The sequence below is a fragment of the Panicum virgatum genome, chromosome 6N, assembly GCF_016808335.1.
Source record: "Panicum virgatum strain AP13 chromosome 6N, P.virgatum_v5, whole genome shotgun sequence".
Taxonomy (NCBI): Eukaryota; Viridiplantae; Streptophyta; class Magnoliopsida; order Poales; family Poaceae; genus Panicum; species Panicum virgatum.
Window position 1 is genome coordinate 39,421,360 of NC_053150.1, and position 24,998 is coordinate 39,446,357.

The 24,998-nt window shown below is 46.7% G+C and overlaps 1 pseudogene; it reads left to right on the forward strand.

Annotated features, from left to right (window-relative positions):
• The first annotated feature begins 17,069 nt into the window (after positions 1-17,069).
• LOC120679956 lies at positions 17,070-22,813 on the forward strand (annotated as a pseudogene).
• Positions 22,814-24,998: the final 2,185 nt, after the last annotated feature.

Here is a 24,998-nt window from a genome sequence, read left to right on the forward strand (position 1 = left end):
CTCAACCGTTCGCTGTGTTGTGTTAGGACCATGAGGACCTGGCTACCCACCCTAAATCATTGGCCCTCAAAAAAACTAAGTACTAGAACTATTTTTGAAGGAAATTACCGTTAGATGTCACGCCCATGGGCATAATCCACCAAAACCCTTCATCGTTGGTGTTAACCTGTTCATTCTTCTCCTAAGAAAAAGTTGAATGGTGAAATGTGGGCTTCTTAAGATGCCGCCTATGCATCCATGAAACATGGTCCTCGGATTACCTGAGTACCCGAATAGGTTTTACGAGCCGCACCGTCAATTTGCTGCAAGAGAGCTATTTTCGCCCAAAAATTCGTTTTCTCGCTCAAACCATTCGCTCTTATGCCCTGCAGATCGTGAATTATCATATGTTGGGACCATGAGGACCCGACTGCCGACCCTAAATCAGGGGCCCTCAAAAAAAACTGTGTATTGGAACTATTTTTGAAGGAAATTACCATTAGATGTCACTCCCAAGGGCTTAGTTCATCAAAACCCTTCATGGTCGGCGTCAACCTGCTCATTCTTCACCAAAGAAAAAGTTGAATGGTGAAATGTGGGCTTCTTAAGATCCCACCTACGCATCCAGGAAACATAGTCCTCGGATAACCTTAGTACCCGAATAGGTCTTACGAGCCGCACCATCAATTAGCTGCTAGAGAGCTATTTTCGCCCCAAAATTCGTTTTCTGGCTCAAACCGTTCGCTCTTACGCCCTGCAGAACGTGAGCTGTCATGTGCTGGGACCAAGAAGACCTGGCTGCCCACCCTAAATTAGGGGCCCTCAAAAAAAACTGAGTACTAGAACTATTTTTGAACGAAATTACTGTTAGATGTCACTCCCAAGGGCTCGATTCACCAAAACCCTTCATGGTCGGCGTTAACCTGTCCGTTCTTCTCCTAAGACAAAGTTGAACGATGAAATTTGGGCTTCTTAAGAACCCACCTACGCATCCAAGAAACATGGTCCTCGGATAACCTGAGTACCTGAATAGGTCTTACGAGCCGCACCGTCAATTAGCTGCGAGAGGGCTATTTTCGCCCCAAAATTTGTTTTCTCGCTCAAACCGTTCACTCTTATGCTCTGCAGATCTTCAGTTGTCATGTGTTAGGACCATGAGGACCCGGCTACCCACCCTAGATCAGGGCCCTCAAAAAAACTGAGTACTGGAACTATTTTTGAAAGAACTTACCGTTAGATGTCACTCCCAAGGGCTTAATTCACCAAAACCCTTCATGGTCGGCGTCAACCTGCTCGTTCTTCTCCTAAGAAAAAGTTGAACGGTGAAATGTGGGCTTCTTAAGAACCCGCCTACGCATCCAAAAACATGGTCCTCGGATAACCTGGGTACCCGAATAGGTTTTACGAGCCGCACAGTCAATTTGCTGCGAGAGAGCTATTTTCACCCCAAAATCCGTTTGTCGCTCAAACCATTCCCTCCTATGCCCTGCAGACCCTGAGCTATCATGTGCAGGGACCATGAGGACCCAGCTGCCCACCCTAAATCAGGGGCCCTCAAAAAAACTGTATTCTGGAACTATTTTTGAAGGAAATTGTCGTTAGATGTCACTCCTTAGGGCTTAATTCACCATAACCCTTCATGGTCGGCGTCAACCTGTTTGTTCTTCTCCTATGAAAAAGTTGAACGGTGAAATGTGGGCTTATTAAGAACCCACCTACGCATCCAGGAAACATGCTCCTTGGATAATCTGAGTACCCGAATAGGTCTTACGGGCCGCACCGTCAATTAACTGCGGAAGAGTTATTTTCGCCGCAAATTTCGTTTTCTTTCTCAAACCGTTCGCTCTTATGCCTTGCAGAACCTGAGCTATTATGTGCGGGGACCATGAAGACCTGGCTGCCCACCCTAAATCAAGGGCCCTAAAAAAACTGAGTACTGGAACAATTTTTGAAGGAAATTACCGTTAGATGTCACTCCGAAGGGCATAATTCACCAAAACCCTTCATGGTCGGCGTTAACCTGTTCGTTCTTCTCCTGAGAAAAAGTTGAACGGTGAAATGTGGGCTTTTTAAGAACCCGCCTATGCATAAAAGAAACATGGTCCTCAGATAACCTGAGAACCCGAATATGTCTTACGAGCCGCACCGTCAATTAACTGCGAGAGAGGTATTTTCGCCCCAAAATTCATTTTCTCGCTCAAACCGTTCGTTCTTATGCCCTGCAGATCCTGAGCAGTAATATGCTAGGACCATGAGGATCCGGCTGCCACCCTAAATCAGGGGCTCTCAAAAAAAACTGAGTACTGGAACTATTTTTGAAGGAAATTACCGTTAGATGTCACTCTCAAGGGTTTAATTCACCAAAACCCTTCATGGTCGGCGTTAACCTATTCGTTCTTCTCCTAAGAAAAAGTTGAACAGTGAAATGTGGGCTTCTTAAGAACCCGCCTACCCATAAAAGAAACATGGTCCTCGGATAACCTGAGTACCCGTATAGGTCATACGAGCCGCACCGTCAATTAGAAATGAGAGAGCTATTTTCGCCTCAAAATTCGTTTTCTCGCTCAACCGTTTGCTGTTATGCCCTGCAGATCCTGAGCTGTGTTGTGCTAGGACCATGTGGACCCGGCTGCCCACCCTAAATTAGGGGCCCCCAAAAAAACTGAGTACTGGAACTGTTATTGAAGGAAATTACCGTTAGATGTCACTCCCAAGGGCTTAATTCACCAAAACCCTTCATGGTCGGCGTTAACCTGCTCGTTCTTCTCCAAAAAAAAAGTTGAACAGTGAAATGTGGATTTCTTAAGAACCCGCCTACGCATCTGGGAAATATGGTGTAACATCCCAAAAATTTACCACGTTAAATCACGTGCTAAATTTTCTCTTTCAAACCTTTTCATCGTTGAGCTCATTTAACCCTAACTTTAATTCCTTTCCCAGAAAATTCCGCTGTCCCGATCATCGTTCCATCTTTTCTTCTTCTTTTTTCCGCCAACTGTACCCACCCTCTTTTTCCTCGCCACCGTCCCATCCCGCGTCACCCGGCTGCCGGTCGCCCACACGCGACCGCCCGTCGCGATCGCCGCCGAATTTTCCGCCAGCTCTCTCTCTCTCTCTTCCTCTTTTTCATTTTCTTCTTTTTCTTTTTCCTTTTTTCTCTTTTCTTTTTTTTTCCCCTCTCTCTCTCCTTCTCCTCTCTGCCGCGCGAGTACCGCTCGGCCCGCCATCGCCCGACCCTGGCTCCCTCTCCTCTACCGCGCCAAGCAGCTTGCTCACCTCACGCCCCTCCCTGGCCGTGCACCTCGCCGCGCCGAGCCACCCCTGCGTCGTGCACCTCGATGCTCCGAGCCACGCATGCCGCGATGCCGTGCCACGCCACGGCCGCCTACCACGCGTGCATGCTTGCCCACGCCACGCGCAGCACGTGTTCCATGCACCCCCGAGACTCGCCGCGCCGCCCGTCGTCCAGCGCCACCACCGCCTTCCTGTGTCCGCCCTCGCCGCCGGCCGCCCTGTGTCCTGCACACACACACGCGCACCACGCCTCCGCCTCGCCGCTCGAGCCCGCGCGGCGACACACACAGCACCTGGGGGCCCTCCACGTGCCTGCGCGCCTGCCCGAGCCGTCACTTCATCCTGGCCTGCCGCGAATCACGCCGATGCCGTGTCGCGACACCAAACACCATTAATGGCGCCCGCGCCGCTCGCCGGCCTCCACCACCGCCTCGCTCCCTCTCCACCGCCTCTCCAGACCTATAAGTAGCACCCCCGCGCAGCTCACCTCCCCCACGAGCTCCACCGCCACCCCTAGCCCCTTCCCCGGCCTTGCAACGCCACCGCTACAAGCGTCTCCGCCCGCCGCTGCCGGCCCTCGTGGTCCCGCCGCCTCACTCCACCCCAGCCCGAGCAAGGTGGGGGAATCAAACCACCTCCTCCTCCTCTCCCTTTCTCCCTATTCCGGGCCGCCACCGAGCCCCGGGCCGCCGGAATCGGACGGCACAGAGGCTCCCCCCTCCCATCCTCTGTTTCCCGTGGAGGGAGGAGGAAGAGGGTGGCTTTTCACCACAAAACACCCTGGCCTTCCCTCTATTTCCTAAAAGAACCCTCCCCTTTGTGTCACTTTTGTTTAAAGGAACTTCTACTTTTAGCTATTTAGGAAACTGACCCTCCACCATGTAAACTTAATATTAATTAGATCCCTACACCTTTCTAGTATGCCCCAAATATTTTCTAAAATTATAACCAAGCCCTTGCCATCTCATAAATAATTACAAACAAGTCCCTGACCCCTTGCTTAACCCCTAAACCTCTCTGTAACCTATCATTTTATGCGCCAAACAATCTCCGATCGACCTGAAACTTTACCACGCCATTCCAATTATAGTTTTGGCCATGCCATTAGGAAACCGTCCAGAGATATTACTCCTATCTTCATATCGTAATTGTTTCCGATTCGAGCTCAATGATAAAACTTTTATTTCTTTTCTTGATTATGTGTTTGTTTGTACGCGTCGTAGATCACGGTGTGAATGAGGGAGAGCTCGTCGACGAGCAGTACTACGAGCAAGCGAACGAGGACCAATTCTGCGACCCCGAGCCCGAAGGACAGTACTTCGATCAGGACCTCCCGGAAGGCTTTGAAGACAGCAAGTTCAATCCCGCCCTTTGATGCATATTTTGTTCTAGTTTTTATAAACACAACCTATTGGCCTATTTTATAAAATTGCATATGTTTTGCCTGCTGAAAACATGGTTGGATAGCCACCCCTTAATTTGTTATAACCATTCCTTGACCACCTAAATTAATGTCCGAATGTGATTCTTTTTGAAGTTAATCGCTGCTAGAGCGCTTAGGACTTTAAACACGATACAACTTGTTTTATAAAAGGAAAATGCGTGAGTGTGTGGGAAGGGAAAAATGTGGAATTTTCGAAAGATAAGTTTAGACAGGATGGATGGCACTTCTGTGTGATTTGCCAAACAGTGTACTCATGCCTGTGTGGCAGAGCAAGGAAGGGAGATATCTATCTTGTCACAATTAAGGACCGAGTTGGTGTGTCATCTCACCCAACTCCACTATCGTGCAAACCACTCGACCGTTGTATGGGCAACGACTTAGCATAAACCCCACTAGTTAGTCTGATAGCCATCAGGAGAGCTGAGAGTAACGGGTGATCAAAGAGAAGGGATTAGCTCTGTGTGACTTATGCCCCGGTTACAACCTCTATGATAGGTCAATGAGCCCTTGGTGGATCCCATGATGGCTAGTCAGGTCTAGCTAAGGTGGGTAATGGCTTTGTTGGGATCTGCACCAACACTAAGTTGATCGAGTTGCGGTACCCCGCTTGTGGGTAAAGTTGGATACCTCTGCAGAGTTAAGAATCTATTCGAATAGCCGTGCCCACGGTACTGGGCGAGTTACGGTGTGGTCACATAACTAGTGTTTATTTTGGGATGGGTTGGCGTGAGTTGTTTTGGGAAAAAGTGTCCGGCAGTTGTGCCGTGTGCTACGGCGGATGAGGAGTTCGGTAGCAACTTAAAACTTGGATCTTGTATGGATCAACACTACGTGTTACTTGGTACAAGAAAACTTGCTTTGAAAACCCTTTCTTTTAAATGAACCCCTGCATCAAAATTTGCTTTCCGCAAATAAAACCCTAGCCTCATCCTTGATTTAAGCTATGCATTATATTCTGTTTATACCCCCTCCGTGGGTGTGGTTAGACTTGCTGAGTACGTATGTACTCACCCCATTCTTAATTTTTACAGAGGAAGATCCAGACTTCATTCCCGAAGACGTCGAGTAGAGGTTCCGTCCGGCACCCAAACTTGCATGTGGATAGGGTCACCCGCAGGAAGTTCCGTATGGCGCAAGACTCTGATGACCCACTTTTCGTAGTTAATATCATTGTGTGGGTGTTAGTTGTTATCCTCGCGATAGTGGCACTTCACTGCCCACTTTCGCATAGAGTTGTACGGTGATGTACCATCTGATGTAATAAAAGTGTTATCAGCCTCCTGGGACTGATATTGTATCACTTTTAAGTCTTCTCTTATGAGGGGACGTTTCAAGTGGTATCAGAGCTGTAGGTTGGCCGTATTATGTGACCCCTAGGAGCGAGACCCCTTTTCCAAGCCTTTTCCATTAGGTCCTTCCCTGTTTAACCTCACAGATCGTTTTTGTGCAAGCTTGTTCACCATATCTTTGTTTTTCAGATGACTGAGGAAGGATGGACCCAGGGCAATTGCCATGCTGCACCTGGCTTCCCCAGCATCTTGATCAATGCCCTAGAAAGCCTTGGCGTTACGGAACGCCCAAGGTACTACAGCAGAGAGTACGAGCACCATGGTACCCTCCGCTGCAGGGTGATCCTGGTCATCGCCAGAAGTGACCGCTACCTCGACATTCAGCCGTGGCGAGGGAACACTACAGGGTTTAGGCACCAAGACACCTATCCCTTGGCCGTCAGAAAGGCGCTCTGTTACCTGTGCCGGATTTTTGAAAGACACCTCGCTCCCACACAAATGAGGTTCTTTCTGCCAGCCATCAGGACCCCCGTTTGGGAAGCACGCATGAGGAGTCTGGAACGGCGCCGCCATGAAGAAGACCCCCTGTACCAAGTGGCTACTTACCTAGCCTCCTTGGATCAGCTCTTTGACGAGCAAGTCAACATTCTGAGGGAGCAAACCCATCAAGCTGAGCAAGCAGAGCTCGCGGTGAGACTACAACAGATACGAGCAGCCCAAGCCGAGGCAAGAGCCGCAGCCACGGTCAGCAGTGAAGCAGTTGCTCAGGAGAGCCTCAGGCAAGCCCGAGACCGGCGTATGCAAGAATGGACCAGAAGTGGAACACCAGTTCCGGCAATTGGGGAAGACCATATTCTACTCGGGACGCCCGTCATAGGATGGGGACCACTCGTGATAACCCCACAAGCCCCACCCGAGAACCCAGAAAGGTCTACTGCCGCCGATGAAGGAGAAGCTACTACGCAACCCTTGGAAAATGGAAACCTAGAGGATGGCGAGCAAGGACTACTCGCACACTCCGCCCCGGAAGAAGGCTCGCCCCGCGAGTAGAATGCCCGGCGCCACCCTAGTGTTGTACCCTCCCAGCCCCTCTGGCTTAAACTGTACCCTCAAGTGTGAACCTGTACCCAGACGTGTAGTACGCGTTTTAGTCTTGTCCCCGTGTTGTACCCTCCGTTGCAATAATAAAGTTGTTTCTGCTTGTTGTTTGCTATGTTTGTGTGCTTGTTGTGTGCTTTTCGGCAGAAGGTAGATTCTGCCTTTTCAAAAATACGAATTAAACAACTTAAACATCACTTAATCCTAACCCCAATCTCACAAAGACTCTACCCAATCTACAGATGGCTTCCCGAAGCGGTACGAGGGCCTCCCGCAACCGGACCCCCGCAGCCGCTGATGCAGGAGTACAGACTAATGGGCAGAACCCTCCTCAGGAAGAACAGGAAGTGAGCCAGAACCAAGGAGAAAATCAAGAAGGGCCACTGCCACCACCACCACCCCTCGGGGATCTGGCATAGATAATACACAACCAGACCCTCATACTGGAAACACTAGCCAATGCCGTCATCAACAAGCGGCCACGAGAGCAGACCATGAATGACAAGCTGACAGCTTTTCTGAGGACCAAGCCGCCCACCTTTGCCGGATCCAGCAACCCCTTGGATGCAGACGACTGGCTGCGTGTGATCCAGAGAAAGCTCGAACCGTTCGAATGCCAGGATCGAGACAAAGTCCTTCAGGCAGCCCACCAACTCACCGGGACTGCCTTAGCCTGGTGGGAGAATTACTTTGCAGCTACCGAAGATGCCTCCACCATCACATGGAAGGAATTTGTGAAGGAGTTCTACCCGCTATCATATCCCCTCGGCCACCATGAAGCGCAAGGCGGATGAGTTCTTAGCACTGCAGCAAGGGAGCATGTCAGTGGAAGAGTACACCCATCAGTTCATGGAGCTGGCCCGATATGCACCAGAGGAAGTGAATGATGATCAAAAGAAGCAGGACATGTTCAAGAAAGGATTGAACCCAGAACTCCGGATCTTGGTTACCCCTCATATCTACCCCGACTTCAATACTCTGATGAACAAGGCTATTCTCACAAAGAGGGCCAAAACTGAAGAAAGGAAGGATAACAAGCGCAAGTTTCTGGAAGGCAAGGCCCGCCAACATGACCGCTTCCAGAAACCAAGAAATTCCAGCTATATGGCACCAAGATATCAGGCCCCAATGCAGTATAGGACCCAGTCCCAGGTGACAGGGCCACAGGCCCCTAACACATAGCTTAGGAGCCAGAACACCATGAAGGCCCCGCAGAGTAATGCAAGCCAAGTCACAACCAACAACAGTAATGCTAGGGTCTGTTTCAACTGCCGAGAGACAGGGCATTTCATTGCCAACTGCCCATATGCCAAGAACAAGCCTGCTACATCAGCCTTCTCCAACACGGTAAATGGACCAAGACCAGTTCTGTCAGGTGCCAACCGAGTGCCCATCCGCAACAACACAACACCAACAACAACAGTCAGCATATGAGGCAGCCCCAGCTGTCATTTCAACGAGCCCGCGTCAACCACATCAACGCGCAGGAGCCTTAAGGAGCTTAGGGCGTAGTGCTCGGTGAGTACCTAGTCAGCTCAGCTCTTGCAACAATACTATTTGATTCTGGAGCATCACACTCGTTCATATCCCTGAGTTTTGTGGAAAAGCACAATATACCTACAGTACTACTAAAAACACACCTATTAACCCGGACACCTGGAGGCGACATCAAGTGTCAACTAGGTTGTCTACGGTTAAGGATCAATTTAAGTAGGGTAGAATTTCTAGCAGACCTAGTAGTACTTAAGTCTAAGGGAATAGACGTGATCCTTGGAATGGACTGGTTAAGCCGACACAATGGTCTCATAGGTTGTACTGACAAAGTGGTACACCTAACGAACCCAGAAGGGGTACGAGTAACCTGCCATACCCAGGAAAGTGGATCTAACCCAATGGTGTTTAGCATGGAAGCCAAGTCCTTGGAAGAAGTCCTGGTAATAAACGAATACCCAGATGTTTTCCCTGAAGAACTTCCCGGAATGCCACCAGATAGGGATATAGAGTTTGTCATCGACCTTGTCCCTGGAACCTCTCCTATAGCCAAAAGACCCTATAGGATGGCAGCTTCCGAATTGGCAGAACTAAAGAAGCAACTGGAAGAATTACAACGAATTGGCTTCATCAGGCCAAGCTCGTCGCCTTGGGGAGCCCCAGTCCTATTTGTCAAGAAGAAGGATGGGAGCATGAGGTTGTGTGTAGACTACCGGGCACTGAACGAGGTTACTATCAAGAATAAGTACCCCCTCCCCAGGATTGATGACCTTTTTTATCAGCTAAAAGGAGCCAAGTACTTCTCCAAAATTGATCTGAGGTCAGGGTATTTTCAGCTCAAGATTAGAGAAAGTGACATTCCATAGACATCTTTTGTTACCCGTTACGGGCAGTTTGAGTTCACGGTGACGTCTTTTGGACTCACCAATGCACCTGCATATTTCATGAACCTCATGAACAAGGTGTTTATGGACGAGATAGATAAGTTCATCATAGTCTTCATCGACGACATACTTATTTACTCGAAGAGTGTCTAGGAGCACGAGCAACATCTGAGGGTAGTTTTGGAAAAGTTGAGAGCAAACAAACTCTATGCCAAATTCAGCAAGTGTGAATTTTGGCTAGAGAAAGTGGCTTTTCTTGGACATATTCTAACCGCAGAAGGAGTAGGAGTCGACCCTGAGAAAGTCGAAGCGGTTTCCAATTGGCAGTAACCAACTAATGTTAGTGAAATCCGAAGCTTTCTTGGATTAGCTGGGTATTACCGAAGATTCAACGAAGGATTTTCCAAGATAGCCCGGCCCATGACAGAGCTGCTCAAGAAGGATAAGAAATTCAACTGGACAGAGTCATGTGAAAGAAGTTTTCAAGAATTGAAGAGAAGATTGACAACTGCCCCAGTGCTGACCCTACCGGATATTCATTGGGATTTTGTTATCTATTGTGATGCATCCCGACAAGGATTAGGGTGTGTCCTCATGCAATATGGGAAAGTTGTTGCATACGCTTCCCGCCAACTCAGGCCTCATGAGTAGAATTACCCAACACATGATCTGGAGTTTGCAGCCGTAGTGCATGCCCTCAAGATTTGGAGGCATTATTTGATTGGAAATAAGTGCGAGATCTATACCGACCATAAGAGCTTGAAGTATATTTTCACCCAGCCAGATTTGAACTTAAGGCAAAGAAGGTGGTTAGAACTGGTTAAGGATTACAATGTGGAAATCCATTACCACCCTGGTAAAGCTAATGTGGTAGCTGATGCCTTAAGCCAGAAATCTTATGGACCCAAGGATGCCCATCTGCAGGAAGAGATGGCACGATTGAATGTGCACGTTGTTCCCCGAGGTTCCATTCGCAAAATGAGCATTCGACCTACTCTGGAAGATAAAATCAGGAAAGCACAAAGTTCAGACAAAGGCTTGAGGGAAATCTGAACGCAGACTGGAGAAAATAAGGCACCTGATTTTAGAGTGGATAATGAGGGAACTTTATGGTATAAAAATAGGATTTGTGTGCCCCAGGAAGGAGACTTCCGACAAATAATTATGGATGAAGCCCATAACTCGGCCTACTCCATCCACCCAGGATCCACCAAGATGTATATGGATTTAAAACAAAAATATTGGTGGAAAGGAATGAAGGCGGATATTGCACGATTTGTCGCCCGTTGTGATACGTGCCAAAGGATCAAGGCCGAACACCAGAAGCCAGCAGGATTGTTGCAACACCTACCCATCCCGGTTTGGAAATGGGATGAGATAGGAATGGACTTTGTGGTAGGTTTGCCCAGAACATAGAAAGGACATGACTCCATATGAGTAATAGTGGACCGACTCAATAAAGCGGCTCATTTCATACCCGTACGGACAAAATACGGTGGAGAAAAGCTAGCTAAGCTTTATGTGGAAAATATAATAAAGTTGCATGGTGTGCCTAGCAGAATCGTTTCAGATAGAGGGACCCAATTCACCTCTAGGTTTTGGAAAAGCTTGCATAAAGCCATGGGCACCAAATTGGATTTCAGCTCCGCTTATCACCCACAAACGGATGGCCAAACAGAAAGAGTAAATCAGATTATGGAGGATATGTTGAGAGCATGTGTTCTTATCTATGGCAAGGATTGGGACCAGAGTTTACCCTATGCGGAATTTTCATATAACAACGGTTATCAAGCGAGTTTAGGCATGTCACAATTTGAAGCTCTTTATGGCAGAAAATGCAGAACTCCCCTGATGTGGTCAGAAGTTGGAGAACGTGCCCTAGTGGGACCAGCACTCATAAAGGAAGCGGAAGAAAGAATGGCCGAGATTAGGGAAAAGCTGAAGACCGCCCAGTCTCGACAGAAGAGCTACGCAGATAAGAAGAGACGAGAAATAAGCTTCAACCCGAGAGAGTTCGTCTACCTTAAGGTTTCACCTATTCGGGGAACTCGAAGATTTTAGATACAAGGAAAGTTGGCCCCTCGGTACATTGGACCGTACCGAATTCTGAAGAAAGTCGGAGCCGTAGCGTACCGACTGGAGCTACCAGAAGGAATGTCGGATATACACCCGGTGTTCCATGTGTCCCAGTTAAGGAGATGTTTGAGAGTACCGGAGAAAGAGCATGTGCCAGAAGAAGAGATAGATCGGCAGACAGACCTTCGGTACCAGGAAGTACCTGTCAAGATTTTGGACACTGTTACTAGGAGAACAAGAAACTAGGAAGTACGAATTTGCAGAGTTCAGTGGAGCAGACACGGAGTAGAAGAAGCTACATGGGAGCGTGAAGATGCCTTGAAGAAAGAATTTCCCCACCTGTTTAGGTGCTAGCCGAATCTCGAGGACGAGATTCAATTTAAGTGGGGTAGGTTTGTAACATCCTAAAAATTTACCACGTTAAATCACACGCTAAAATTTTTCTTTCAAACCTTTTCATCGTTGAGCTCATTTAACCCTAACTTTAATTCTTTTCCCAGAAAATTCCGCTGTCCCGATCATCGTTCCATCTTTTCTTCTTTTTTTCCGCCAACCGTACCCTCCCTCTTTTTCCTTGCCGCCATCCCATCCCGCGTTGAGCGGCTGCCGGTCGCCCACGCGCGACCGCCCGTCGCGATCGCCGCCGAATTTTCCGCCAACTCTCTCTCTCTCTGTCTCTCTCTCCTCTTTTTCTTTTTCTTCTTTTTCATTTTCCTTTTTTCTCTTTTCTTTTTTTCCCTCTCTCTCCCTCCTTCTCCTCTCTGACGCGCGAGTACCGCTCGGCCCGCCATCGCCCGACCCCGGCTCCCTCTCCTCTGCCACGCCAAGAAGCTCACTCGCCTCACGCCCCTCCCTGGACGTGCACCTCGCCGTGCCGAGCCACCCCTGGGCCGTGCGCACGCGCGCGGACACCGCGACGCCGCGCCACGCCACGGCCGCCTGCCACGGGCGCACGCCTGCCCACGCCACGCGCACCACGCGTTCCACACACGCCCGAGACTTGCCGTGCCGCCCGTCGTCTAGCGCCACCACCGCCTTCCTGTGTCCGCCCTCGCCGCCGGCCGCCCTGTGTCCTGCACACGCACACGCGCGCACCACGCCGCCGCCTTGCCGCTCGAGCCCGCGCGGCGACACACACAGCACCCGGGGCCCCTCCACGTGCCTGAGCGCCTGCCCGAGCCGTCACTTCACCCTGGTCCGCCGCGAATCGCGCCGCCGCCGCGTCGCGACACCAAACGTCATTAATGGCGCCCGCGCCGCTCGTCGGCCGCCACCACCGCCTCTCCTGGCCTATAAGTAGCACCCCCGAGTAGCTCACCTCCCCCACAAGCTCCACCGCCACCCCTAACCCCTTCCCCGGCCTTGCAACGCCGCCGCCGCAAACGTCTCCGCTCGCCGCTGCCGGCCCTCGTGGTCCCGCCGCCTCGCTCCACCCCAGTCCAAGCAAGGCGGGGGAATCAAACCACCTCCTCCTCCTCTCCCTTGCAATCTCAAAAATAATTACAAACAAGTCCCTGACCCCTTGTTTAACCCCTAAACCTCTCCGTAACCTATCATTTTATGCGCCAAACAATCTCCGATCGACCTGAAACTTTACCACGCCATTCCAATTATAGTTTTGGCCATGCCATTAGGAAACCATCCAGAGATATTACTCCTATCTTCATATCGTAATTGTTTCCGATTCGAGCTCAATGATAAAACTTTTATTTCTTTTCTTGATTATGTGTTTGTTTGTACGCGTCGTATATCACGGTGTGAACGAGGGAGAGCTCGTCGACGAGCAATACTGCGAGCAAGCGAACGAGGAAGGCTTTGAAGACAGCAAGTTCAATCCCGCCCTTTGATGCATATTTTGTTCTAGTTTTTATAAACACAACCTATTGGCCTATTTTATAAAATTGCATATGTTTTGCTTGCTGAAAACATGGTTGGATAGCCACCCCTTGATTTGTTATAACCATTCCTTGACCACCTAGATTAATGTCCGAATGTGATTTGTTTGGACGTTAATCGCTGCTAGAGCGCTTAGGACTTTAAACACGATACAACTTGTTTTATAAAAGGAAAATGCGTGAGTGTGTGGGAAGGGAAAAATGTGGAATTTTCGAAAGATAAGTTTAGATAGGATGGATGGCACTTCTGTGTGATTTGCCAAACGGTGTGCTCGTGCCTGTGTGGCAGAGCAAGAAAGGGAGATATCCATCTTGTCACAATTAAGGACCGAGTTGGTGTGTCATCTCACCTAACTCCACTATCGTGCAAACCACTCGACCGTTGTATGGGCAACGACTTAGCATAAACCCCACTAGTTAGTCTGATATCCATCAGGAGAGCTGAGAGCAACGGGTGATCAAGGAGAAGGGATTAGCTCTGTGTGACTTATGCCCCGATTACAACCTCTGTGATAGGTCAATGACCCCTTGGTGGATCCCGTGATGGCTAGTCAGGTCTAGCTAAGGTGGGTAATGGCTTTGTTGGGATCTGCACCGAAACTAAGGTGATCGAGTTGCGGTACCCCGCTTGTGGGTAAAGTTGGATACCTCTGCAGAGTTAAGAATCTATTCGAATAGCCGTGCCCACGGTACTGGGCGAGTTACGGTGTGGTCACATAACAAGTGTTTATTTTGGGATGGGTTGGCGTGAGTTGTTTTGGGAAAAAGTGTCCGGCAGTTGTGCCGTGTGCTACGGCGGATGAGGAGTCCGGTAGCAACTTAAAACTTGGATCTTGTATGGATCAACACTACGTGTTACTTGGTACAAGAAAACTTGCTTTGAAAACCCTTTCTTTTAAATGAACCCCTGCATCAAAATTTGGTTTCCGCAAATAAAACCCTAGCCTCATCCTTGATTTAAGCTATGCATTATATTCTGTTTATACCCCCTCCGTGGGTGTGGTTAGACTTGCTGAGTACGTATGTACTCACCCCATTCTTAATTTTTATAGAGAAAGATCCAGACTTCGTTCCCGAAGACGTCGAGTAGAGGTTCCGTCCTGCACCCAATCTTGCCTGTGGATAGGGTCACCCGCAGGAAGTTCCGTATGGCACAAGACTCTAATGACTCCCTTTTCATAGTTAATATCGTTGTATAGGTGTTAGTTGTTATGCTCGCGATAGTGGCGCCTCACTGCCCACTTCCACGTAGAGTTGTACGGTGACGTACCATCTGATGTAATAAAAGTGTTATCAGCCTCCTGGGACTGATATTGTATCACTTTTAAGTCTTCTCTTATAAGGGAACGTTTCATATGGTCCTCGGATAACCTGAGTATCCGAATAGGTCCTACGAGCCACACCGTCAATTAGCTGCGAGAGAGCTATTTTCGCCCCAAAATTTGTTTTCTCGCTCAAACCGTTCGCTTTTATGCCCTGCAGATCCTGAGCTGTCATGTGCTGGGACCATGAGGACCCGACTTCCCACCCTAAATCATGGGCCCTCAAAAAAACTGAGTACTGGAACTGTTTTTGAAGGAAATTACCGTTAGATGTCACTCCCAAGGGTTAATTCACCAAAACCCTTCATGGTTGGTGTTAACCTGTTCGTTCTTCTCCTAAGAAAAAGTTGAACGGTGAAATATAGGCTTCTTAAGAAGCCCACTACGCATCTAGGAAACATGGTCCTTGGATAACCTAAGTACCTGAATAGGTCTTACGAACCGCACCGTCAATTTGCTGCGAGAGAGCTATTTTCGCCCCAAAATTTGTTTTCTTGCTCAAACCATTCGTTCTTATGCCCTGCAGATCCTGAGCTTTCATGTGCTGGGACCATGACGACCCGGCTGCCCACCCTAAATCAGGGGCCCTCAAAAAAACTGAGTATTGGAACTATTTTTGAAGGAAATTACCGTTAGATGTCACTCCCAAGGGCTTAATTCACCAAAACCCTTCATGGTCGGCATCAACTTGCTCGTTCTTCTCCTAAGAAAAAAGTTGAACGGTGAAATGTGGGCTTCTTAAGAACCCGCCTACACATCCAGGAAACATGGTCCTCGAATAATCAGAGTACCCGAATAGGTCTTACAAGCCGCACCGTCAATTAGCTGCGAGAGAGCTATTTTCACCCCAAAATTCGTTTTCTCGCTCAAACCATTCGCTCTTATGCCCTGCAGATCCTGAGCTGTCATGTGCTGGGACCATGACGACCCGGCTGCCGACCCTAGATCAGGGGTCCTCAAAAAACATGAGCACTGCAACTATTTTTGAAGGAAATTACCATTAGATGTCCCTCCCAATGGCGTAATTCACCAAAACCCTTCATGGTCGGCGACAACCTGCTCGTTCTACTCCTAAGAAAAAGTTGAACGGTGAAATGTGGGCTTCTAAAGAATCTGCCTACGCATCCAGGAAACATGGTCCCCGGATAACCTAAGTACCCGAATAGGTCTTACGAGCCACACCGTCAATTAGCTGTGAGAGAGCTATTTTCGCCCCAAAATTCGTTTTCTCGCTCAAACTGTTCGCTCTTATGCCCTGCAGATCCTGAGCTGTCATGTGCTGGGACCATGAGGACCCGGCTGCCGAACCTAAATTAGGGGCCCTTAAAAAGACTGAGTACGAGAACTATTTTTGAAGGAAAATACCGTTAGATGTCACTCCTAAGGGCATAATTCACCAAAACCCTTCATGATCAGCGTTAACCTATTCATTCTTCTCCTAAAAAAAAGTTGAACAGTGAAATGTGGGCTTCTTAAGAACCTGCCTACGCATAAAGGCAACATGGCCCTCGGATAACCTGAGTACCCGAATAGGTCATACGAGCCGCACCGTCAATTAGAAACGAGAGAGCTATTTTCGCCCCAAAATTCGTTTTCTTGCTCAACCGTTCGCTGTTATGCCCTGCAGATCCTGAGCTATCATGTGCTGGGACCATGAGGACCTGGCTGCCCACCCTAAATTAGAGGCCCTGAAAAAACTGAGTACTGGAACTATTTTTGAAGGAAATTACCGTTAGATGTCACTCCGAAGGCAAAATTCACCAAAACCATTCATGGTCGTCGTTAACATGTTCGTTCTTCACCTGAGAAAAAGCTGAACGGTGAAATGTGGGCTTCTTAAGAACCCGCCTATGCATACAAGAAACATGGTCCTCGGATAACCTAAGTACCCAAATATGTCTTACGAGTCGCACCGTCAATTAGCTGCGAGAGAGGTTTTTTCGCCCCAAAATTCGTTTTCTCGCTCAAACCGTTCGCTCTTATGCCCTGCAGATGCTGAGCTGTCATGTGCTAGGACCATGAAGACCCGGCTGCCCACCCTAAATCAGGGGCTCTTGAAAAAAACTTAGTACTGGAACAATTTTTTAAGAAAATTACCGTTAGATGTCACTCTCAAGGGCTTAATTCACCAAAACACTTCATGGTCCACGTCAACCTGCTCATTCTTCTTTTAAGATAAAGTTAAACGGTGAAATATGAGCTTCTTAAAAACCCACCTAAGTATCCAGAAAATATGGTCCTCTGATAACTTGAGTTTGAGTAGTCGAATAGATCTTGCGAGCCGCACTGTAAAAAAAATACGAGACAGCTATTTTCCCCGCAAAATTACTCCTCCGCGCGACCCAACAAATCGTCGCCCACTTCCTTCTCTGCCGCCTTGATCAGTATCTCGCCAATCCCCCCAACCAAACCAACCTTCCTCTCCCCACGAATCTCAGGTCTCCCGGCCGCCCGCACCGACTGGCCGGTCACCTACCCCGCGGTCGCCAAACCCTAATCGGCGCCGGCATCCCTCTTCATCCCCATGGCGGAGCAGGAGCATGGCGGCGCCGGGGGGCAGAGCCCGCTCGACTCCACTCCGGTGAGATTTGCCGCCTTGTACTTGGGTTGGTTCGGGGTCAGTAGGGAGTTTCTAGGTCCCGCCGGAGGCAGTAGCTTGCGAGGTACGCTTGGGGTCGGAGGCCTGGAGTCCCAGGGTTTACCAACTCCGGGTGTGTGATTTTAGCGGGGGGCGGTTGACTTGCTCTGTGGTGCTTGCGTCAGGGGTTTGGCGTTTTTGCCCCTTTTTCATCTGGGCTATTGCGGTGGCCGTTGGGTTTAGCTCGAATCTCGTTAATTCGGACCCCCCCCCCCCCCCCCCCCCCCCCCCGAGGAGTTCGTGCGCCTTGTTATTTCGGGACCGGCGCTCCCGTCGGCAGTGGCTACAGTAGTGATTGCTGCTACCACCTCTAAAACAGGAATGGCTGTGATGTGGCGATCGTTTTTGTTGCACGAATCGTTTTTAGTTATTATTAATGCAACGGTCAGCCACTCAACCCATGTTCAAGCGAGGTTTGAATTTTGACAGATCCAATGCCCGATCCCTGTTTGTCCTGAACCTTCTGTTTTGCACGTTTTTGTGTTTAACCTGCAATGCGCTGTCATAGACAGTATCACTCTGTAATTTTTTTTTGTATCATGATGCTAATATGAGTATTATTACTGCTTCCTTTAGGGCACCCGTGTTGATAATGGAGACGAGAATACTGCGCTGCACCAACCTTTTTTCTCCATGTGCCAGCCACTTCGTTCTGTTGTAAGCTCCAAACTCATGCTCCTCTCTAAATCTGCAGTGTCAATGTCCTATTTTGCTTACGTTAATAACTTCTTTATGTGTTCCCTGCTTTTTTTTGCTTACAGAGCTTCTCAAATTCGTGGGAAGGGGTTTGTGTTCCCGATGCCAATGAAAATGACAACAATGTGAGTTTTTTAACTTGAGGTTTATGTGATATTTTGGTATTTATAGCTTGTAACCATTTTGGGACGCCTATTCTCTGATGTAGAGTGGCTTGAAGTCATTGGAGGATGAACATGTTTTGATTGCTTCTACTTCTCTTGTAAGCAAACAACATCAACCTGAGGCGTCTTTTTCCCCAGCTCTTATTTAAGAACTCGATGGCTCTGGTGAATTTGTTTGGGGTCTTCTGACAGTAATATTTATACCTGTTCTCTTATATTTTATAAAAAATAAAATTTGTGCACAATCCTGGCTGACACTAGGCCTTTTGGACTTGCAATGCCTGGTACAAAACAAAACTAAGCTTGCCTCTTGAGATAAAATTTGTTCTCTTCAAGAGGCTAACTGTGTGGTAGTGATGTAGAGCTTTGTTTATTTTTGCATCAATGTGACACTTAAATGATGGGCAATTCATATTTCAGTAGGCTGGTCTGCAATTATGATTATATATATGACATTCCTATAGCAATCCATGTGCTGATGTGCCTGAACCTTGACCTAGGACATTGGTTTTCTTTACTATCATTGCTTCTACCTATACCTTTTTTCTTTTCTTTTTACCCTCTTTGTTGGTAGCTTTTGTTGAATTTCACCTCTAGATCACCAAGTGTTCACCTAAATGCCAAATAGTTGGGCACCTATTGTTTGGTATTTCGGCTAAATTATCCATTGAACGAGATAAATGATCAATTAAACATGCTTAGCTGGTCACCATGTAGGTTTTAAATGTACTAAACAACTGCTTAGGCGAACAATGAGATCACGAAAGCTTGTTTATGGCAAAAGGCTTTGTTGTTGTATATAACTAACATTAATAGATGAGTCCTGTACCTGGAAGATCCCTAATTCTTTTGGTGTTTTAACTTGTCCTATATTCTAGGATGAAATTGATGTGCCACCTGAAGAAAGAAATGAGCACGCAGAACCCCTTAGCACAGAGCAGCACAATTCAATTGTAAGTCCCCTTGTGATATGTACTGTTAACTTGGCCCCTTAGGGCAAAGCTCCCAGATTTGGTTACCCTGATCTACATGTTTATCCTACTATTCTTGGGGAACTGCACTTATACATAAATTAATCCATGGCTTTTCCATGTTTGTGTACCCCTGTGCTTGCGTGCATACAGAATTACATGTACATAGATTGCTTAGCTTAGGCCTGTAAAGTTTATTATTTTTGGGTGGCACTGCAGGATGAGGTGGAGTTGTGGGATGTCAAAGATAATCAGCAATAGTCATCCCGTAACAAGCAGCAATACAACTCCAATGTAAGCCTTTTATTTCCTTAATCACATTATATCTGAGATTAGTCCAGTTTAAGCCTTTTATTGTCTTAATCACATTATATGTGAGATTTTTTATCTGATCCTTCCATCAAGTCATCTGTATTGATGTGCTTTGTCCAATAGCTTGGTGAAACTTGTGATGCTGAAGCTAAACAGTTTCCTTTGTCCTTTTCCTATAGAAGGCAGCCCCAATCCGTGGTATGTAATATCTTCTGCACTAATTTTTAGACGCCATAGGCATCCAAGCTTATTGCTATCTCATTATGTTGCAAAATTTTCCCATGTGCAGGGAGCTGGTCTTAGCAATATGGGGAACACATGCTTACTGAATGCAACGCTTCAGTGCATCACTCACACTGTACCGCTTTTGATCAAGCTTCGCTCAACCAATCACTCCAGTCCATGCCCATGTATGGATAATTTCATATAATTGTTTATTATGTTTGAAAACAATCTTCAGCCCTTCAATTCAATTTTAGTTTACTTGATTTGTATTGTTGGTAAACTGCAGATAATAAGGACGGGTTCTGTTCTTTCTGTGCCCTTAAGAACATGTTGATGAATCAATTCGAATGTCTGGATCTGTTATAAGGCCATTGAAGTTCAAAGATAGTTTGAGAAGTATCCATTCCTCTTGAACTTTTGCCTAGTCTGTTTAATTTACTCCCATTAAATTTCTGTTTGCATATATGTTTTCATTAGTTGACATCCTTGTGCTTCCTTTTACCATTCAGCTCATCTTACTCTTCACTTAAATAATGTGAATGAGCTTGTGGATCTTGAATTACCAGCTTGCTATTTTCATCTTGTGTGGAGTTATGTGATAAGCTTCCTTAACAAAAATTTACCAGAGCTGTCTTCAGATTTTAGACCAGGACAGCAAGAGGATGCACATGAATTTTTACGTTGCTTGCTTGATAACTTGCATAAGTGTACCCTTGATCCTATGTCAAAGGGCAATGGCGCATCCTTTGACGAAGAAAGTATAGTAAAAGAAATTTTTGGAGGCCAACTGAGAAGCCAGGTAATTTAGTTCTTCGTCACCTGTTTGTTCTTTTGGCACGTGAATAGCAACTAATGCTCTCTTTCTATATAGTTGTCTTGCTGTGAATGTGGTCACAGCTCGGAGACATTTGAGCCCTTCCTGGATCTAAGTTTGGAGATCGATAAGGCTGATCACCTGGTAGATGCTTCGGAATCTTTTACCAAAGTAGAGCAGATTGGAGACTCTGAAGACAAGCTCAACTGTGAACATTGCAAGGCTAAAGTTTTTAAGAACAAGCAGCTTACACTTCATAGAGCACCGGATGCTATAGCATTCCATCTCAAGCGTTTTACCACCCTTGACAATTCCATTGAGAAGATTGACAAACATGTGGCATATCCTCTGGAGATTGATTTGAAGCCATTCCACAGCACCCCAGACACCGCGGTAAGTTTTTATTTCTATTCATATTTGGAATATGGAACCTGCTCTCAAAATTTCAAACAGCATCAATAGATTAGCCACTTAAGTAGTTTTTAGTGTTTCATTATACCTTCACGTGCAGGGGGAACTGAAATATGATCTTTATGGTGTTGTTGAGCACTCTGGATTACCTAACTATGGCCATTATGTATGCACCATTAGTTCTTCACCAAGCACTTGGTACTTGATGAATGACTCCCTTGTATGTGTCACAAGTCAATTACTTCTTCTTTGATGACATGAGCCTTTTCTCCATTGTAATAGGCAAGTTATTTTAGCAGGTTGATTCTATTACTGATACAAGAGCATTAAACCAGGAAGCATATATACTGTTCTATGTTAGGCAGGGCAAATTTCCATGGTTCTTGAGTTTGCTAGAGGGCAAAGATACCCTACATGCTGAGGATACCCGTGGTGCATCTCCTGTGTCAGTTTTGGAAAATATAGATGCAAACTGTTCAACCTCTTCTAGAGGAGGCAGTAGCACTAGTTCTGGTGATAAGTTAGGGAAAAATGAAGCCAACCAGTTGGAGCTAGAGAAAGATGAAACCAGTACAAACCTCCATCTGTTCCTGAGGAGCCATCTAAGAGAAGTTCACTGTGTGTTTCCAGCAACAACAATACAAGAGATGAAATCAGTACATCCAGACCATATCTCCAAGATGATGCTATTAACTGTCCACGTAGTGTAGAAACTACCAATCTGGCTATGCCATCTACTCCTCTGCGCTCCAAGCGACCGATCTCTGATAATGAGCTTGCTGTGTTCGAGTTTGAGACTTTTGGTAATGATGCATTTTCAAATACAGTTATTTACTCCCTCCGTCCCAATTTATAGTTCGTTTGACTTTTTTAACACCAAGTTTGACTCGCTCGTCTTGTTCAAAAAATTTCATAATTATCATTTATTTTTGTTGTGATTTAGTTTAGCATATAATATACTTTAACTACAACATAAATATTTTCATATTTTCACAATTTTTTTGAATAAGACGTGCCGGTCAAACTTGGAGCCAAAAAAGTCAAACGAACTATAAAATGGGACGGAGGGAGTAGTTTTGTTTTATTTTTGTGATGAAACTATCTAATTTTCCTTGATAAATCCCCATCTCAATTTATTGTCCAGTTGGCATAATTATTACTTTATGATTAGTTGATTAATGGACTAATTTCATATAATTAGATCCTAATCACTTTGCCCTTTCAATTCTAGAATAAAATTTGCAGTGATGTGCTAATTATCTTGTATACTTTCTAATTGTTTTCAACTCTGCTTATTGCCATATGAATTATAAAACTTGCTCATTCACCTTATAGAGGCTCATGTTTTCGCTTGTCCTATTTGCAGATGATGAAGAGAACACTCCTTTGTTTGCAAACCTGAAATTTCAACCGAAGGTGAAGAAAGCAAAGCCTGCATCTGCATCTAAAGCTGTGAAGGGCTCTTGCATTGATCAGAATGCTCTGCATTTGATGAGGGGCATGACATCCTCACGAAGAAAAGGTTTAATGGACTGCATGCTCACACAGCAAAATGCAGGGTCTCGCAGATGCCCTTCAAGTGACCCTGTGGACAAAAAAAAAGAAAGGTGGTTGCTCAATGCTAGGCATTTTGAAGTTTGTGCGCTAGGACCCTGTAATGATGTATATGCTTCCTTTTTTTTCTTTTGCTACCCTATCTCTGTATATCTTGACTTATCATGAATACCGTCCATTGCCCCTAATCTGACCGGCTAGATTGACTGCAGAGTACACGAGTGCTTATGGGTTAATATATTATCTATTTTTCTTCCTCCTGGTGTTTCATCCCATTCCTATGCTATATGGAATTTGCACCTGTACCAACTGCCCATTCTGTTGGGTACTACTAGAGTCATAAGGCTCAGCTCCCCCATCCCCCATCCCCCATCTGTAGGCTGTAGCCAGAGAGAGATGGGTAGTTGAAACAGTGGATGGGGGAGCTGCTGGATTCTGCCTAAGTCCAGTAATGTCCCAAAAATAGGGTTTCGCGCACTGTTACGCACTATAGTTGTGAGTGGGGGGTGGTTGGAATAGTGAAAGGGGATGGAGGGATGGGAAGCTGCTAGACTTAGCCAAGTAGCACCAGTGGGATAGAGCGTGGCTTATCAAGCATTAGACCATAAACATGGAAACAAAATTGAGCAAACTTTTATCTTGACATATCTCTATAGATCTTTATGCCCACCCTGTAATTGACACTCGCCGTAGAAGTGTGACATCAATGTGATGAATCGCATCAATGTGAACACCTTAGATATATCAGCCATATCATGTCAACATGTCACGGACTCATTTTGGGCGTGACTTTGAGTCCAAATCAGGTGCGCCTCGAGGCACGGCACCTGCTGCTCGCCTGCTCCAGTCTCCTTCACGAACTCGATTGCCCCTCCGACAATGGAAGCTTGGTCACCCTGCACCAGCAAAGGGGCATTAATTTTGTCAGGATTTGGACAGGATGTGAACGAGTAGTATGCCATGCTACAGCATTGAATTAAATTCTCTGTAGCTTTGGGAAAAGAAAGGAATTAAACTCTCTGCAAGAACAAGAGAGGAGTTAATGACAGAGGGGGGACACATTAACGCATGGTTTGTTGGTGCCCGGCCAAGACTGAACAACAGTGGCGGAAATTAAAGAAGCTAGAGAATGGCAGGCGTGTAGTAGTATATACTAGTCATGTTTGACCTAACAAAAGTGGAGGTCTCGCATGAACTGCTCGGTACTCGGCAGTCGGCACTGCTTGAATAGCAATGGCGGGTCTCTTCCCGCAGAAGAACATTCTCCAGTCCCGCCATGGGTGGCTCCGCCGTCGCTTTATTGCTTTGGCTGTGTTTAGATGAGGTGAAATTGGGAAGAAAAAGTCACATCAGTCACTGTAGCACACTGTAGTATTTTTCGTTTGTTTGTGGTAAATATTGTCCTACCATGACCTAACTAGGCTCAAAAGATTCGTCTCGCAACGTACATCAAAACTATGCAATTAGTTTTTTTATTTAACTACATTTAGTACTCCATGCATAGGTTATTTACTATATTTAATGTTTTGATGTGATAGGAGATGTGATGAATGTGATGGAAAGTTTGGAAATTTGGTGGGAACTAAACACACCCTTTGACGAACGCGAGAAGAACAGGCAGCTAGAGGACATATACTTACCCCTCATAAGTTCTGGCAGCCCATTAATCTCGGCAAGTCGAACAGTTCACGGTGCCAAATGCCAGTGGCCTTGCGTATGGCGCACCGAGTTCATGTGCTCGCAACGCACAAGCTGGTCTAATGGATGGCGACATATACTGACATGGTGACTCCTCTCTGACACGGCTGAAGTGATAAACCATTTGTATAACCTGAGTCACCCCTGCTCCATCATCTTACTATAGATTTTATAGTATCGCTGTCATAACCCAAACTTTGCAAATTTGGCACTAGTAGACGACATTCCTGTCCACAATGAGGTGCTAGTGATGAATTTGTCAATCTTGAAATATGCTGGCTCAGTCTCTCGGAGATGGGTAGAGTGTGCGTGTGTTTATAAGGGTGATTGTAGTGCGTTTGTGAGCGTATGCATCTGTACTTTGTATTAAAAAAAAGAACACCGCATGGTTTGCATTAGATAGAAAAAACGTGAAAGAACCCCACAGGGAGGAGCAGGGAGCAGGATTTCTGAATTTGGAAAGTTGCTGTCGGGAAGCTAGTGGGTTGGCGAGTAGGATTTCCGCGAAAAGTTGCTATCAGGAAGCTACTGAGTTTGTCGGATCGTTCATTGGTTCGGAAGGTGATGAGCGTTTACGAATCAGCCGGGCCCCTACCAACCGACCCAAGATGGACTTGCCTTGACAGAGTCCCTCACAAACTGTTGGCTTGCCGTAATGACCGAACCATTTTGGAAAACCAAATGGTCTTGTTAGCACAAAACGTGCTATAATCTGCGCCTTTTTCATTTGTCACGTCTACAAA